Genomic DNA, 17023 nt, shown 5'->3' with positions numbered 1-17023 from the left:
CAGCCACCCGATGACACCCAGCCCTCCCCCTCTTCCCGGGACCAGCCTGGCGGCTCCCTGGAGCCAGCCCGGGGCTGCAAGAGGCGGGCGCCTGCGTGGTCTAGTGCGGAGATCATGGACCTCATCGAGGTTCGGGGGGAAGCCTCCAATGTCCACGATCTCCGCACTAGCCACAGGAACGCGGCCGTCTACGGCCGCATGGCTGCCAGCCTGGCCGCCAGGGGCCACCAGCGCAGCCGGGAGCAGGTCCGCTGCAAGGTCAAAGACCTGCGGCAGTCCTACTCCTGGGCCTGCCAGCCAGGGGCCGACCCAGAGGCCTGCCCCCACTTCCATGCCCTGGACCGCCTCCTGGGGGCTCATGCCGTCCCTGCCCCCCGGGACGTGATTGACCCCGGGGCAGAGGGCTCGCTCCTGGAGACGGAGGAGGAGGAGGAGGGCTCTGAGAGCCAGGAGCCTGTCGCCAGCCTGCCCGGGACCCGGGACCCCCGAGGCACCCCACAGAGCCGCTCGCCTGCGTCATCTGAGGCTGGGGAGGCGTCCACCTGTGAGTACCATCGTGTTCCCCTTATGTGTACGGGGGGCTGGGGCGAGAGGGAGCCCCGGGACCGTGCGCCTGGGCCTTGCCCACCACGGAGCAGCAGCTGGGGATCCTGCAGGGGCCCTGGCCTTGCAGAGGGGAGCTGGGTTTCACACACTTGGGCCCCTGGGGTAATTGACCGCTGTTCTTGTTGCACCACAGCCGCAGCACCTGGGACTGCAGGGCGCACCACCCCGCCTGCAGCAGCCACCCGCGCCCGGGCCAGCAGAAGAGCCAGGAACCAAGAGGAGTACCAGAGGCAGCACCTCCGGTTCCTGGAGGAACAGATCCGTATCTAGGACCACTGGGTCCAGGAGGACCTGAGGCTGCGCCGGAGGAGTTTGGAGGCCCTGGAGGAGCAGGGCCATGCCCTGCGAGGCCACCTCCAGAGCCTGCTCGACCGCTTCCCAATTCCTCCTGCTCCTGCTCCTACTCCCCCTGCTCCCCCTCCTGCTCCCCCTGCTCCTCCTCCTCCCCCTGCTCCCCCTGCTCCCTCAGCTCCCCCTCCTGCTCCCGCTCCTGCTTCCTCCACACCCCCCGTCCCTCCTGCCCCACCCTCCACAACCATTCCTCACCAATGCCCCCAGACCCGCAGTGTTGCGAGACGGGAGAGGCAGCCGGACCCCCACCCCTGAGATTTCCTTTCCCTTCCTCCCTTCCCTCCCCTTCCTGCTCCCTCATCCCAGGTTTCCCCTTCCCCTCTCCCACCCTTCTTCCTCCCTCCCCCCACCCCAGTTATGTAAAATAAAAAGACGTTTTTGTTTGAAAAACAGGTGTCTTTATTTGAAAGTAGGTAGGGAGGGGAAAGGGGAAGGAGGGTAGGGTGGAAGAAGGCCCCAGTGGGGCATGCAGGGAGAGGTCAGTCCTCCTCCTCCACCAGGAATCTCTCCCGCAGGGCTTCTCGAATCCAGACGGCCCCCCGCTGGGCTTCCCGGATGGCGGCGGTGTGGGGCTGACCGTAGTGGCCAGCCATGCGGTCAGCCTCAGCCATCCAGGCTAGCAGGAAAGCCTCCCCCTTTCTCTCACATAAATTGTGGAGCACACAACATGCTGCCACCACGGGAGGGATGTTGTGCTCGGCCAGGTCCAGATAGGTGAGGAGGCATTGAAAGCGGGCTTTCAGTCGCCCGAAGGCCCCCTCCACCACGATGCGGGCCCTGGTCAGCCTGGCATTGAAGGCCTGGCGGGAGGGATTGAGGTGCCCCGTGTAGGGCTTCATCAGCCACGGCTGCAGTGGGTAGGCGACATCCCCCACCAGGCACACGGGCATGTCCACGTCCCCGACCCTGATGTGGTGGTCGGGGAAGAAGGTCCCGTCCTGCAGCTGCTGGCACACAGAGGAGTTGCGGCACACCCGGGCGTCGTGTGCTTTGCCGGACCAGCCCACATTAATGTCCGGGAACTGTCCCTGATGGTCACACACGGCCTGCAGGAGGATGGAGAAGTACCCCTTGCGGTTGATGTACCGGGACGCCTGGTGTTCCGGGGCATGGATGGGGATGTGCGTCCCGTCGATGGCCCCCCCGCAGTTGGGGAAGCCGAGGGCACCGAATCCCCGGATGTCGGCCTCCGGGTCGGCGAGGCGGACCACCCTGCAGAGCAGCACCCGGTTGATGGCCTTGACCACCTGCGGAGAGAGACACAGCAAAGCGCCAATCAGTGGGGCGCCTGGGTGGCTGGGAGCGTTCGTGCCCTGGCAGTGCCCCGCGCCCCACTCCCGGAAGCAACCCCCCCTGGCGGCGTGTAGTACGGCCAGGACAGACCGACTCCTCCAGTGTGGGGCGGTTTCGCCTCCTCCCGCCCCCCCTTTGTCCCTGGGGCGGCCCATCCCCTCCTTGTAGGCCCCCTCCCCCTCCGGCGCAGTGGCCGACGAGTGCCATACCTGCATGAGCACCACTCCGACGGTGGATCTCCCCACGCTGAACTGGTTCCCGATGGATCGGTAGCTGTCCGGCGTGGAGAGCTTCCAGAGGGCGATGGCCACACGCTTCTGGAGGGGGATGGCGGGTCTCATAGAATCATAGAATCATAGAATAGAATCATAGAATAATAGGACTGGAAGGGACCTCAAGAGGTCATCGAGTCCAGCCCCCCGCCCTCAAGGCAGGACCAAGCTCCGTCTACACCATCCCTGACAGATGTCTATCTAACCTGTTCTTAAATATCTCCAGAGAGGGAGATTCCACCACCTCCCTTGGCAATTTATTCCAATATTTGACCACCCTGACAGTTAGGAATTTTTTCCTAATGTCCAATCTAAACCTCCCTTGCTGCACTTTAAGCCCATTACTCCTTGTCCTGTCCTCAGAAACCAAGAGGAACAAATTTTCTCCTTCCTCCTTGTGACACCCTTTTAGATATTTGAAAACCGCTATCATGTCCCCCCTTAATCTTCTTTTTTCCAAACTAAACAAGCCCAGTTCATGAAATCTGGCTTCATAGGTCATGTTCTCTAGACCTTTAATCATTCTTGTCGCTCTTCTCTGTACCCTTTCCAATTTCTCCACATCTTTCTTGAAATGTGGCGCCCAGAACTGGACACAGTACCCCAGCTGAGGCCTAACTAGTGCAGAGTAGAGCGGCAGAATGACTTCACGAGTTTTGCTTACAACACACCTGTTGATACAACCTAGAATCATATTTGCTTTTTTGGCAACAGCATCACACTGTTGACTCATATTCAACTTGTGGTCCACTATGACCCCTAGATCCCTTTCTGCCATGCTCCTTCCTAGACAGTCGCTTCCCATCTTGTATGTATGGAACTGATTGTTCCTTCCTAAGTGGAGCACTTTGCATTTCTCTTTATTAAACCTCATCCTGTTTACCTCTGACCATTTCTCTAACTTGCTAAGGTCATTTTGAATTATGTCACTATCCTCCAAAGAAGTTGCAACCCCACCCAGTTTGGTATCATCTGCAAACTTAATAAGCGTACTCTCTATCCCAATATCTACATCATTGATGAAGATATCGAACAGTACGGGTCCCAAAACAGACCCTTGAGGAACTCCACTTGTTATCCCTTTCCAGCAGGATTTAGAACCGTTAACAACAACTCTCTGACAACGGTTATCCAACCAATTATGCACCCACCTTATCATGGCCCTCTCTAAGTTATATTTGCCTAGTTTATCAATAAGAATATCATGCGAGACCGTATCAAATGCCTTACTAAAGTCTAGGTATATGACATCCACCGCTTCTCCCTTATCCACAAGGCTCGTTATCCTATCAAAGAAAGCTATCAGATTAGTTTGGCATGACTTGTTCTTCACAAACCCATGCTGGCTATTCCCGATCACTTTATTACCTTCCAAGTGTTTGCATAGGATTTCCTTAATTACCTGCTCCATTATCTTCCCTGGGACAGACGTTAAACTGACCGGTCTGTAGTTTCCTGGGTTGTTCTTATTCCCCTTTTTATAGATGGGCACAATATTTGCCCTTTTCCAGTCTTCTGGAATCTCCCCTGTCTGCCATGATTTTTCAAAGATCATAGCTAAAGGCTCAGATACCTCCTCTATCAGCTCCTTGAGTATCCTGGGATGCATTTCATCAGGACCTGGTGACTTGCTGACATCTAACTTTCCTAAGTGACTTTTAACTTGTTCTTTGTGAATCCTATCTTCTAAACCTACCCTCTCTCTGCTTGTATTCACTACGTTAGGCACACCTCCAGACTTCTCGGTGAAGACCGAAACAAAGAAGTCATTGAGCATCTCCGCCATTTCCAAGTTTCCTGTTACTGCTTCTCCCTCCTCACTAAGCAGTGGGCCTACCCTGTCCTTGGTCTTCCTCTTGCTTTTAATGTATTTATAAAAAGTCTTCTTGTTTCCCTTTATGCCTGTAGCTAGTTTGATCTCATTTTGTGCCTTTGCCTTTCTAATCTTGCCCCTGCATTCCCGTGTTGCTTGCCTATATTCATCCTTTGTTAGTTGTCCTAGTTTCCATTTTTTATGAGACTCCTTTTTTATTTTGAGATCGTGCAAGATCTCCTTGTTAAGCCAAGCTGGTCTTTTGACATATTTTCTATCTTTCCTACACAGCGGAATTGTTTGCTTTTGGGCCCTTAACAACGTCCCTTTGAAATACTTCCAACTCTCCTCAGTTGTTTTTCCCTTCAGTCTTGCTTCCCATGGGACCTTACCTACAAGTTCTCTGAGCTTATCAAAATCTGCCTTCCTGAAATCCATTACCTCAATTGTGCTGGTCTCCCTTCTACCTTTCCTTAAGATCATGAACTCTATTATTTCGTGATCACTGTCCCCTATACTGTCTTCCACTTTCAAGTTCTCAACTAGTTCCTCCCTATTTGTTAAAACCAAATCCAGAACAGCTTCTCCTCTGGTAGCTTTTTCAACCTTCTGAAACAGAAAGTTGTCTCCAATGCAGTCCAGAAACTTATTGGATAGCCTGTGCCTCGCTGTGTTAGTTTCCCAACATATGTCTGGATAGTTGAAGTCCCCCATCACCACCAAATCTTGGGCTTTGGATAGTTTTGTTAATTGTTTAAAAAAGGCCTCATCCACCTCTTCCACCTGGCTAGGTGGCCTGTAGTAGACTCTTAGCATGATATCACCCTCGTTTTTTACCCCTTTTAGCTTAACCCAGAGACTCTCTACACAGCTATCTCCTACATTCATCTCCACTTCACTCATGCGAGTGTCCCTTCTTTGCAGGGCAGGGGCAAGCCACTCGCAGAGCTCCAGGAAGGTGTCCCTCCTCATCCTGAATTTCTGGGTCCACTGTCGGTCTTCCCAGTGCTCCAGGACGATGCGGTCCCACCAGTCGGTGCTGGTGTCCAGATGCCAGACGCGGCGGGGCACGCCGGTGCCAGGGCGCTGCCACGGCTCCTCCACGGCCGCCAGGGCGGCCAGGCGGAGAGGCAGGGGGCTGACGTGCACCAGGTGGTGCCAGGCAGCCTCGAGCCATTGCTGGCAGGCTTGCAACAGCAAGTCCAGAAAGTGCACCAGAAGGTGCAGGGCGAGCTCTGGCTCCATGTTGCCACCTGCGGCGGCGGCCCCGAAGGGAAGCACCGACACAGACGGGCACAGAGACCAACGCTTTGCTGTCCCATGGCGAGGTAGGCAAGCAAGCAGGAAAAGTTGAGAACCAGCTGTCCAGGGGGGTCCCTTTAAGCACGAGCCTCAGATAGCCTCAGACAGCAGCCACACAAAGCAACTACTGACCTGATACCCTGCCAGAACCGGTTTCAGCTGCCCTTAAATGTGCCCCTGCGTCCAATCAGTGTAGCAAAACGCTAATTCGAACTAGTTTTTAGTTCTAGATGCGTTAGTTCGAATTAGCGCTGTAGTGTAGACGTACTCTAAGCGCTTTCAGAAATTGTAGTGGAGTAAAAAGTACAATATTTTCTAAAAAAAACTACTTCAGTAAAAGTCAAAGTATCACAAAAATGAATTACTTGAGTAAAATACAAATTCCAAAAAAAGTATACTATAATGAAGTATTTTTACTTAGTTACTTTCCACCTCTGATGGTCCCTCACCAAAGGCTCTTAAGTAAAGTAAGCTGTCATGGGATAAGGGGGAAGGTCCTTTTGTGGTTTGATAACTGGTTAAAAGAGAGGAAACAAATGGTAGGAATAAATGTTAAGTTTTCTGAGTGGAGAGAGGTAACTAGTGGGGTTTCCCAAGGGTCTGTCCTGGGATCCATCCTATTCAACCTATTAATAAATGATCTAGAGAAAGGGGTAAACAGTGAAGTGGTCAAATTTGCAGATGATACCAAACTGCTCAAGATAGTTAAGACCAAAGCAGACTAAAGAGTTTCAAAAAGATCTCACCAAAGTAAGTGATTGGGCAACAAAATGGCAAATGAAATGTAATGCTGATAAATGTAAAGTAATGCACATTGGAAAAAATAATCCCAACTATATATACAATATGATGGGACTAATTTGGCTACAACTACTCAGGAGAAAGATTTTGGAGTCATTTTGGATAGTTCTCTGAAAAAATCCACTCAATGTGCAGCGGCAGTTAAAAAAAGCAAAGAATGTTAGGAGTCATTAAAAAAGGGATAGAGAATGAGACAGAAAATATCTTATTGCTTCTATATAAAACCATGGTAAACTCACATCTTGAACACCTGCCCCTAAGTGTGAGCTGCGCTCTCTGTCCCGGACATATCGCTGGCGGAGCTCCTTGACCTGTTCCAAGGTCCGGGGTAGGAGTCAGCCATCTGACCATAAATGTCCACATTTCTGCACTTGGCTTGGGGATCCCGTAATATCTTCTCCTCGCCCTACAGTTCGAGGAGGGACTGGATCTCTGGACCAGACCAGGACGGGGCGCGCCTCTTTGACCCCTCGTGTGGGTCCTGGGTTTTCTGATGTTGGTTCGCCTCTTTCTACAAGGAAGAAGCCTCTTTCCAAAAGAGCTCTTTCGCAAAAAGGCACGTGTGGACAGGGAGGGTTTTCTTTCAGAAGAGGCCTCCAGGAAATGGCACAGGTGCTCTGGTGGCCACTCCATCCAAAGTAATCAGGTCTCTATAGTTCCTGTCTCCTGGCCCCTCTTAAAGCTGCAGGCACCCTGGACAAGCCCTGTGTCAGGAAGCCAGCCTGAAAGTAGCACCTCACCACGTGGCTCTCCCTGCTACAGATCTTGCTACCCATGATCAAGCCTCAAGTCCCCCGCGACACTCCCAGGGGTCCCAGGACCCACCCAGAGGGACATCCTCCTGGTCCAGACTGGAGATCCTGTCCCTCCTTGATCTGTGGGGCGAGGAGGAGACATTGCAGGATCTCTGGGCCAAGTGCTGCAATGCTGACATATATGAGCGCATGGCCGAGTCCCTGGCGGAGTGCAGACACCCACCCCGGACCTTGGAGCAGGTCCAGTTAAGGGATATGTCCAGGCCAGAGAGTGCAACTCGCACTCAGGCGCAGGACCCCCGCTATTACCAAGAGCTCCACCAGATCCTGGGGGGTGGGGAAACGTCTTTCCCACCCATTCTCGTGGACTCTGGTCTGGAGACCCCCATCATTGCCTGGCCGGAGGTCTCAGTGGAGGAGGAGCAGGAGGACCTAGAGGCGTAGCGAAGCGTGGAGGCAGGGAGGGGCAGTTGCCACCGGGTGCCAGGTTAGGGGGACGCCGGGCTGGGGTGGGAGTGGAGCGCACACCGCGCAGGCCCATCTGATGCTTATATCAGTGAGCCAGAACTGCTGCCGCCCATAACACACTGTGCTGCCGGCCAGAACCAGAACTGCCGCTGCCCAGAACCAGTGCTGCCACCCAGAACACACTGTGAAAGAGGCAGCCAGCTGGGCAGCAGACGCAGCCACTTTAAAAGTAAGATTAATTTACCAGTACGGTTCCTCTGGTGCCTGGCTCTGAGGGAGGGGAATTTGGTTGGGGATGGGGGGCGCTGGAGTTGCTTGGCTCTGAGGGAGGGAGATTTGGTTTGGGGAATGCTGGGGTGCCTGGCTCTGTGGGAGGGGGATTTGGTTTGGGGAATGCTGGGGTGCCTGGCTCTGAGGGAGGAGGATTTGGTTTGGGGGGGCGGGCACTGGGGTGCCTGGCTCTGTGGGAGGGGGATTTGTTTGTGGGAAGAGGGTGCTGGGGGTGCCTGGCTCTGGCATCAGCTGGTAGGAAACCTGCCAGTCTCCAGCGGCAGCCCATTTTCTGGCAGGCCAGGGGGCCCGGAGCAGGGGGCAGGGGCCAGAGGCGGGTAAGGGCAGGCAATGGCAGAGGGAGAGCACAAGTGTGGGGTGGGTCTTGTGAGGAAGAGGTAGCTCAGGAGCATTTGGTGGGGGAGGGACAGTGTGTGGGTGGGACCTTGGGGCAAAAACAGCAGGGTCGAGGATCACGGGTCCGGGTGCTTGTGCCCCCCAACCCCACTTTTGGGCACTTTTGTGATTCTGGGCTAGGAGAGAATTGCCCCGGAGCAGTGCCAAGCCAAGGCAAGGGACAGCGCATGTTAAGGACCCAGAGTAAAGTGATGGCTTGGCTGGCGGGGAAGTGACAAGTTTGTCATTTGTGAACTCCGCCTGCAAGTGCTGGGAGCTGAGGTGTGGGGAGCCCCCTTCCCCATATGATGAATTTGCCAGTGACCCGCCGCCTGGCACCCGGTTCCCTGCCCATTGACTTTCAGCCAGTCACCTGCCTGTCACTGGACCATCTCATTTGATTTCATACAGACACAAAGTGCTATCAAGCAACTGACAGCACCATCCGCCCACTGGAATGGTACCAAGCCCGTGTGACCAAGGCAAGGCTAGTACTCGCCAGCCCTCGCTCCGCCCACTGGTAGCACTCAGAGGGCTTTCCCAAGGAGGCCAGCATTGTCCCCATTTTACAGCTGGGGAAACTGAGGCACAGTGGGGGCTGTGACATACCTGAGGTCACACACCAGGCTGAACTAGAAGCTCAGTTTCCAGTGGGTCAGGGGCTGTCTACATGGGTAGCGAAGATGTGACCGCAGCACAGTAACCTGGCTCGCTGTAATCCGACTAATGTGGGGAACAACTGCAGGGTGGGAGGGCTTCAGGAATCACGCCATGGCTAGCTCATGCTGCGATCAAGCCTCCCCTGCTCAAAGGAGACAGTCCTGGGAGCTGCCCAACAGCCGACAGTGCAGCCCAACTAACGGCAGCGAGGGGCAGAGACTGATACCCGGCAGCCACCCCCTGCCTGCGCTTCTCCCATCCACTCAGCCCCGCCTCCAGGCTTGCTGAGCCCTGTGGGGGGAACACTTCGGACCTACTCAATTCACTCCCCTAGTGCCATGACACCTGCCTAGGGGCACCATAGGGCAGCCCCTGGAACTCCATAGTGTGGGAGAGAACAGGGCCTGACCTGACCCCCAGATCCACTTGAGAGAGGGGCCTGGCTCCAAAATCCCACTGGTGCACAGGTGGCTACAGGGTCTCTCTAGGGCACGCTGGCTCCAGTTCGCCCCAGGGGTCTCCAACCTTTTAATGCATGAGATCACTTTTTGAATTTAAGTGCAATCCAAGATCACCCTCAAACCCAAACACTCTTGCCCCACCTCCTTCCCGCCCCTTCCCTGAAGCCCCGCCCTGTTTACTCCATCCTCCCTCCCCCATCCTCACTTTTATCAGGCCGGGGGCAGGAGTTTTGGGTGCAGGAGAGGTTCAGGACTGGGGCCAGGGTTTGGAATGCAGGCTCCAGCTGGGCACTGCTTACCACAAGTGGCTTCTGGGTGGTTGTGGTGCAGGGGGCTAAGACAGGCTCACCCCTCCCCCTCTTCTTCTTCTTCCCATGCCCTGCATAGCAAGCAGGAGGCTCCCACGGGTGGGGAGCAACTCCAAGGCAGAGGGCAGAAGCTGCACAGTAGTGCTTTAGAGTGGCAGATGAAGTGCCAGCACTTGACAGCTTCCCAGCCAAACCTCTCAGGATCACCCGTCAAAGGCTCCAAGATCTACCAATAGATCCCGATCTACTGGTTAGTGACCACTGGGTTAGAGCATCCAATCCTCTGCAGGACCAAACACCCAGGACTACTCAGCACATGGTCCGCTGGCCACATGCTGCCCTCAGCCGGTTTGTTTGCGGCCTGAGGTGTGGTTTGGGTTTACGTGGGGATCAACACACAGCCCACGGGTGGGAGTCAAAACAAAAAAGTGGTCAATGTAATGGTCTTCTGTTGAGATGTGTTTTATTAGTTAAATTCTTGGACTGTCATTGCTCATGAAAAGCAATGGGTGGAAATGGGGTAAATGTTGCATTTTATTAATATCAGCAGAACTTACTTAAATGAGGCCTGCGTGTTGTGTAGTCTTGCCTTAATCTTTGAATTCATGCCCGTCAGTGTGAAAAAAGGTATTTGCATATATATTTGCTTGTATATGCAACCACACTTAAATTGAGGCCCTCAGCATGTTCTGTGAATATCATTGTGGCCCTCAGGACTTCCAAAATTGAGTTGCCCTAGCTCATTCCTGACAGGTGTCTGTCTAACCTGCTCTTAAATATTTCCAGTGATGGAGATTCCACAACCTCTCTAGGCAATTTATTCTGGTGATTAACCTCCCCCCACCGCTGACAAGTAGGAAGTTTTTCTTAATGTCAAACCTAAATCTCCCTTGCTGCAATTTAAGCCCATTGCTTCTCATGCTATCCTCAGAGGAGAACCATTTTTTTTCTTCCTCCTTATGACACTTTCAGATACTTGAAAGCTGCTCTCATGTCCTTTTTCAGTCTTTTCTTTTCCAAACTAAACAAGCCCAATTCCTTCAGCCTTGCCTTATAGCTCATGTTCTCTAGACCTTTCATCATTTGTGTTGCTCTTCTGTGGACTTTCTCCAGTTTCTCCACATCTTTCCTGAAATGTGGTGCCTAGAACTGGACACGATACTCCAGCTGGGGACTAATGTGGCAGCATTGAGACACACAGAAGCAGGTGCCACAGACGTTAACTGCAGATGCATGGGATGGCTCTCACTGATCTTGAATATGCATAAGATGATAGATCTGCAGGAGGGGGGAGCAGTGGCATAACATGGGGGCTTTAGGGGTCAGTTGCCCAGGCACCATGCTAGGGAGGCACCAATTTAATCCCCCCCTGCTCCCCCATCATCCCTCCACTCGCTTGCTCCTACTCCGCCTGCTGCTGGGAGCCAGAGCCTCCTCCCTGCCTCTCTGCTCCTAGCCCGACCCTCCTCCATCTCCACCAGTGGGTTAGTGCAGGTGGGAGCCCTGCCCCAAACTGGAAGGGGCGGGGAAAGATGTGGTACAAGTTCCCCTCCCTGTCTCCTCCCAGGGTCAGGCTCAGCCGTGCACCATGTTCAGGGCCCTGCCACATGGTGGTGACAGGGGGCGGGGCACAAATTTTTCCTTTGCCCCTGGGCACATAACATCTTCACTACACCTCTGGGAGAACCAGGGCCAGCTGGAGGCAGAGGAGGAGACGGAGACTGTGACCCTGTCCCTGCAGCTGGTGCCTGTGAGCCAGGATGTCTCCCAGGCCTCCTTGGATGCTTGGGAGGGATCTTCAGGTGAGCGGTCTCACTTTGTCACACACACCGGGCAGGGGAGGCGGGCGCACCTGGGGTGGGCATGGGGACGAGTGTTGCTTGGGCTGCTCGGGCTGGACATCGTCCTGCAGTCTGTCCACGTGGAAGCAGACTAGCCACAAGGGCGTAGGCACAACCCCACGCAGACTGATGAGTGTTGCACACAGCACAGGGGCATGCCTGCACGTGCGAGGCAGCACCTGCTCCCACAGACAGCTCTGTGTGTACGGACCACAGGGAGGGTCAGGCTGCTCCTGGCACCTCAGATGCCCATGAGGGAATCCCACTGTGGCCAGACACTTCCCTTGTTGGGAAGCACAGTCCCCTGGGCACATTGGGGCCCCTGTGAGGCCTTGCTCCCAGGACATCCCCTTCCTCTGCCCTGAGCACTGTTGGTTCCTGCTCACAGAGGAGGGCACGGCCTCAGGAACAGTGTCTGAGTGGATGACCGACCGCCTCTCCCTCTGTGTGTTCTCCACAGCTGGGCCAGCCGGGACTGAGGGGCGAGCCACACCACCGCAGCCAGCCACCAGAGCCCAGAGGACCCGAAGGCATGCCAGGGTCCAGGAAGACCTCATGCACCAGCATGTCAGCATCCTGTGCAACATACAGCAGACCCTGGCGCAGAAGGTCCACAAGGACTCGGGCAGAACTGCACATGGGCCCAGCTCATGTAGTGGTGCGACAGCATGTGTGTCGTCATGTGCATGATGGCACACCTGCCTGCTGGCACTGCTCCTGCCTACCACCCTCCACTTGCCCCCCTTGCTATGCCTCTGCTCCCTCCCCAGGTAATTCCCATGCTCCCTCTCCCTGTGCCCCCGCTATCCCTGACCCCGCTCCAGCCCCCCCTCCTGCCTACCCCACTGTGGTCCCCAGACCCACCCACCCCACGTATGACCAGGTCCCTGCACCCGAGGTGACACATCTAGCGGCCCTCCATGCCCCTCCAGCCCTGAGCCCCCTTCCCCCTCCAGTCTATAAGCCCCTCTCCCCGTGCCCATCTTTTCTTAATGTTAGTTAAATACACACTTCGTTTTTTTCAAAACCAAACAGTTGTGTTTATTGAGAGGTCAGGGAAAGGGCAAAAGGAAGGACTGTGGTGAGGAAGGGATAGAGCTACAAGCCAGAGTCCCCTAGGGAGGAGGCCCTGGGGAGAGTTACTGGGGTTCTTGAGAGAACCTCTCCCTCAGGGCCTCCCAGATGCACACCCCAGACTGATGGGCCTGATGGATGGCAGCTATCCTCGGTTTCTTGATGAAGGCTTGCCCCTTGCCACCAGTGTCTGCCACCCACCCAGGGAGGAAGACCTCCCCTTTCCTTTCCACAATGTTGTGGTGGACACAACATGTCATAACCACCTCAGGGATGTTGTGCTCCCCCACCTCGAGGTGGGTCAGCAGGCACCAGAAATGTGGCTTGAGGCAATGAAGGTTCCAAGAGGGTTTTTTTCCAACATTTGGCCCAAGGATTTTCCAATATTTGATGTGTAGACGGGCCAAATATTGGAAAATCCTCTTCCGGAAAAAGAATCTGAAGAAGCTATGCAAATGCGAGTACAATTTGCATACCTTCTTTGAACCGCCCTCCGCCCCCCCGTCCCCCTCAGTGTAGCTGTACCCTGGGACTGCTGCTGCTTCAAATAAGTGCTAATTGTTTACAAAAGTTCATTAGGAATTCTGTGCAGATAAGACTTAGTTCTTGAAGTTCCTCCTCTAAGTAGAAATAGCTCCATTTTGTCATAATTTTCACAAAGTGACTGTGGACATGGAAATGTATTAAAGAAAAAGTATTTTATTCTAAGAACTGCTGGCTTCTACATTAAGGTTCCCAAATACTTTATCTTAAAATAGCGTTACTACAGATTATTGTACAATCTGGGGAGTTTTAAAGAGAATCTAGTTAAATTAAAGATTTTTTTAAAAACCTGACAGATTTGGAATAATATTCTGTATTTAGATAACTTTATTTAACTATTTGCCATGAGTAATAAAGCAATGCAAGAAAGTATTGTTTTGTGGTTAAAGTTAATTTGAATTCAGAGTTCAGAATCCAATTCCTACCTTGTTTAGAGACTTTCTTGGGCATGCCAATTAATCTTGCTGTATCTCCATTAACCATCTGTAAATCTGGGGTAATACTACTTCCTTTCTTCCATCCTTTATTGTCTTGCATATTTAAGACTGAACACTCTTCCTGCAGGTACCATGTGTACGGTATCTAGAACAACTGGTCCTGATCTCAATTCAGGCCTCTATGTACAATTGTGATAATGATACTTATAAAAGCACTGATCCTTCTATGTAAGCATCAGACATGCTAACACAGACACCCAGATGGGGTCCCATTAGTGTTAGCTGTCATTCCCTTTAGGAAGAGAGCTGTGGAGAGGGTTGCTGTACTGGATTACCTCACTGGTTTGTAAACTGGTATTGCATAGAAAAAAGATTTGTCTGTTAAAATCTGAAGCAGAATTTGCTTCCGGACTGTATTGTTAATGGTGTAAACAGCATGGCATCAGATTTCTTAGACTCCATTCTGGCTCAGGGCCTGGATCACAAACCTTTGTGCATGCAGATGTGCAAATGGCCATTAGAGTAAAATGCAATCGGCCCCTCAGTCTTAGGATGGTGAGCATTTTAGAAAAGATCCTATTTCCGAGCCATCCCACTTACTTCAATTATGAAATCCTATTAAAGAAATGAAAATGTAGTGTTGAGTATTAAAGGGAATGAACATCTATAACATTCTACCAGACCATTTGTTGTTTTTTTCTGTAACAGACTAACTCCGCATACCTCCTGATGCTTTCAAATGACATTTCACTAATCCCTGAAATACTTGTTGGCACTAACACTTCGCAGGCCATTAGCTTTCTTACAAGCTGGTCATTTAGTGATATAATTATCTATTCCATGCATATAATTGATTTTACCATCCACGTCTAATAGCCTTATTAATATTCTTGCTATTATCAAGTGGAATGGGCTTTCATAGAAACATTTACATGACAATAACTTTTACCTTCTTGTTTTCTAGTTCATCCTCCTTGTGTATTGTAGCTCACAGCAATCAAGATATCATTCCAATTCTCACTCAGTTACTGTTTTATGTTGCAGTAACCGTATGCATGCTATTGCAAAACTTTTTAAACTAATAATCAGCTGTTTCTTAATGCTGTACTGGAGAATATTATGATGCTGAAGTTAAATGCAACTTTGGGGAGGAATTAAAAAGGTCAGATACATTGGGACATAATAAATAGGTTTTCCAAGCAATAATAAGGTGATATCTACCATACATATTTGCTAAGGATACCACAGCTCTTTAAACACACAACATCAAGCATTATTACCAAAGTTTAGTAGGACTGTAGTATGCATTTTGTCAGTGGTGCCTCATCTGTCAATTTAAAGATCGGTTCTCATCAAATTCTCACTTATACTTGCTCTCAGACTTTAGATTTAAAGTCACTTTTAAACTGTTGCTTTATTGCTGGGGAAAATGTAATAACACCAGAGAGGGAGATTTCATTTACATTACATGGAAAGTCCCAGGAATTGATGATAGCATTGGCCTGTTAATAAGTATTTAAAGTTGTTTCTGATATCATTAAAAAAAAGCTCAATGGGAGGTGGGGTGAGGATTGCTTAATGGACAACTAACAAAAGGTATTTTATGTAACTAGGTATTATGCTCCTTTGATCTCTCTCATCCCAGTCCAAATACTAACTGCATAGCCCTGTTTTCTCTTCCTTCACAGATGGGCCCTGGTGTAAGCAGAAAACTACTTATCTTGCCTGCTAAAATTCACAGGCTCATCAATTCAAAAGATTCCAGAGCCAGAGGAGACCACTGGATCATCTTGTCTGATCTCCTATATTAAAAAAAATCACAGTACTTCTCTCAAATTCCTAGAGCATATATTTTAGAATAAACATCCAATCTTAATAAAAAATTATCAGTGATAGAGAATGCACAATGATTCATTAAGGATAAAAAGATTAATTATATAGGCAGTAAATCTGCCATTAGACTCTGATTCTGAATGCCCCAACTTTAAGTCCACTAGACTATTTAAAGGGTACTGGGCTGTATTTTAGAAATGTATATAAAATACTACCTTAACACTGCTGATTGCTTTTCTTGTATTAGTTTCTTTTGTTTAGAGTACCCGATACTTCTGTTTTCAGTGATGAAAAATAGGTAATCCTAATTTAAAAAAAATTAAAATCTGCAAAATTATAGCACACGCAAGGGCACATCAATATTTGTATACTTCAGTCAACTGGATAACTGCTGTCAAAAATGGTAAGTGTAATCAACCAAATTACACACAAATGTTTGTTTCTGAGTTTGCTTTTTGCAACCCTGAAATTTTTCAATATGTAGCCATTATCACTTTACCGAAAATATGATGGGTTAGCCTCAATCTTCAGATTTCTCCATAGGAGACTTTCATGAGCCAGTCTATAGACTCCACTGGATGGAGAAAATGGCAGAATCGCATGAATTGCTCAGCAAACCTACTTTGCAGAGGAGCCGAAAATCAGTTAATGCAGTTCGCAAATGGGCAGGGCCAAGTGGAAAGGACAAGGTCAAACTGACTGGTTACTTACTCAACTAACAGCATCTTCTGGGAAACCTTTGCTGGATAGACTCCTCCTAAATGCCAGATGGAATATAATTTGGGAATTTGCTTGCCATGGGGAGGGCAAATTAGCACTGACACCTGTCCTTCCTTTGGCGTGAAAACAACTTAGAACATAACTGACCCAGCAGAGGTATGTGGATACAATTTACAGCCCCCTGTGTCCAAGGAAGTAGGGATGTCAACGTGTAGGCAACTACATGATTAACCGATAAACGAGGTTTACAGGAGCGGTTGACAAAGGCTTCCCTTGTCGACCGATCCGCGTCTTGACTCGTGCGCTGTGCCGATGATCAGCTGAGCCAGCACAGCGCAGTGGCCATTTTTATTGTAATGAAGCCGGGGATGTTTAAATCCCCGCTTCATCGACTAGGTCGGGTAGCCTATTTTACATGCTTCTGTCGGCAGAGGCATGTAGTCTGGACATACACTATTTGTCACACTATGGAGGTGTTGCAATATTTCTGTAAGGTTGGTGAGCTCCTTTCACCAGCCAGATGTGAGAGGAATACACATAATGCAAGCACTTTTCCCTCATTCCCAAAATGGTACCCTTGTAGGAGATAAACTTTGCTCAAAAAGCTAGTGCCTACGTAACATTTGACTATAAAAATGCTGTTTTGTCCTCATCTAGTAAACAGACTTTGGAATAAAATAAATCAGCTATTTGAGGAATTCTGTTCACTGCAGACATCTGCTCAGATGGCAGTAATCTGAGGCCTTTAGAAGCTATGGACTTTTGATTATTCCAAGTGGTCCTGTGTGTGTTTTGAAAGAAAAAAGTACAGAAGGTGTT

General features: G+C 50.8%; 1 long non-coding RNA gene across 4 annotated transcripts in view; it reads left to right on the top strand.

Moving 5' to 3' along the window:
* The window catches only part of LOC142818588 (uncharacterized), a 187628-nt gene extending 170935 nt beyond the window's left edge, over positions 1-16693 (top strand). For 3 of the 4 annotated variants that reach the window (XR_012896129.2, XR_012896126.2, XR_012896127.2), the window contains exon 3: positions 12058-13341. This is a non-coding gene — a long non-coding RNA (uncharacterized LOC142818588). Of the gene's footprint in view, positions 1-12057; positions 13342-15339 lie in introns of those variants that run through there. The other variant, XR_012896128.2, reaches the window with a different exon arrangement.
* The last annotated feature ends 330 nt before the right edge of the window (positions 16694-17023 follow it).

This window comes from Pelodiscus sinensis, chromosome 15 (assembly GCF_052426305.1).
Source record: "Pelodiscus sinensis isolate ZL-2025 chromosome 15, ASM5242630v1, whole genome shotgun sequence".
In the NCBI taxonomy this organism is placed as follows: Eukaryota; Metazoa; Chordata; order Testudines; family Trionychidae; genus Pelodiscus; species Pelodiscus sinensis.
This window is presented reverse-complemented; position numbering and strand designations above follow the sequence as displayed.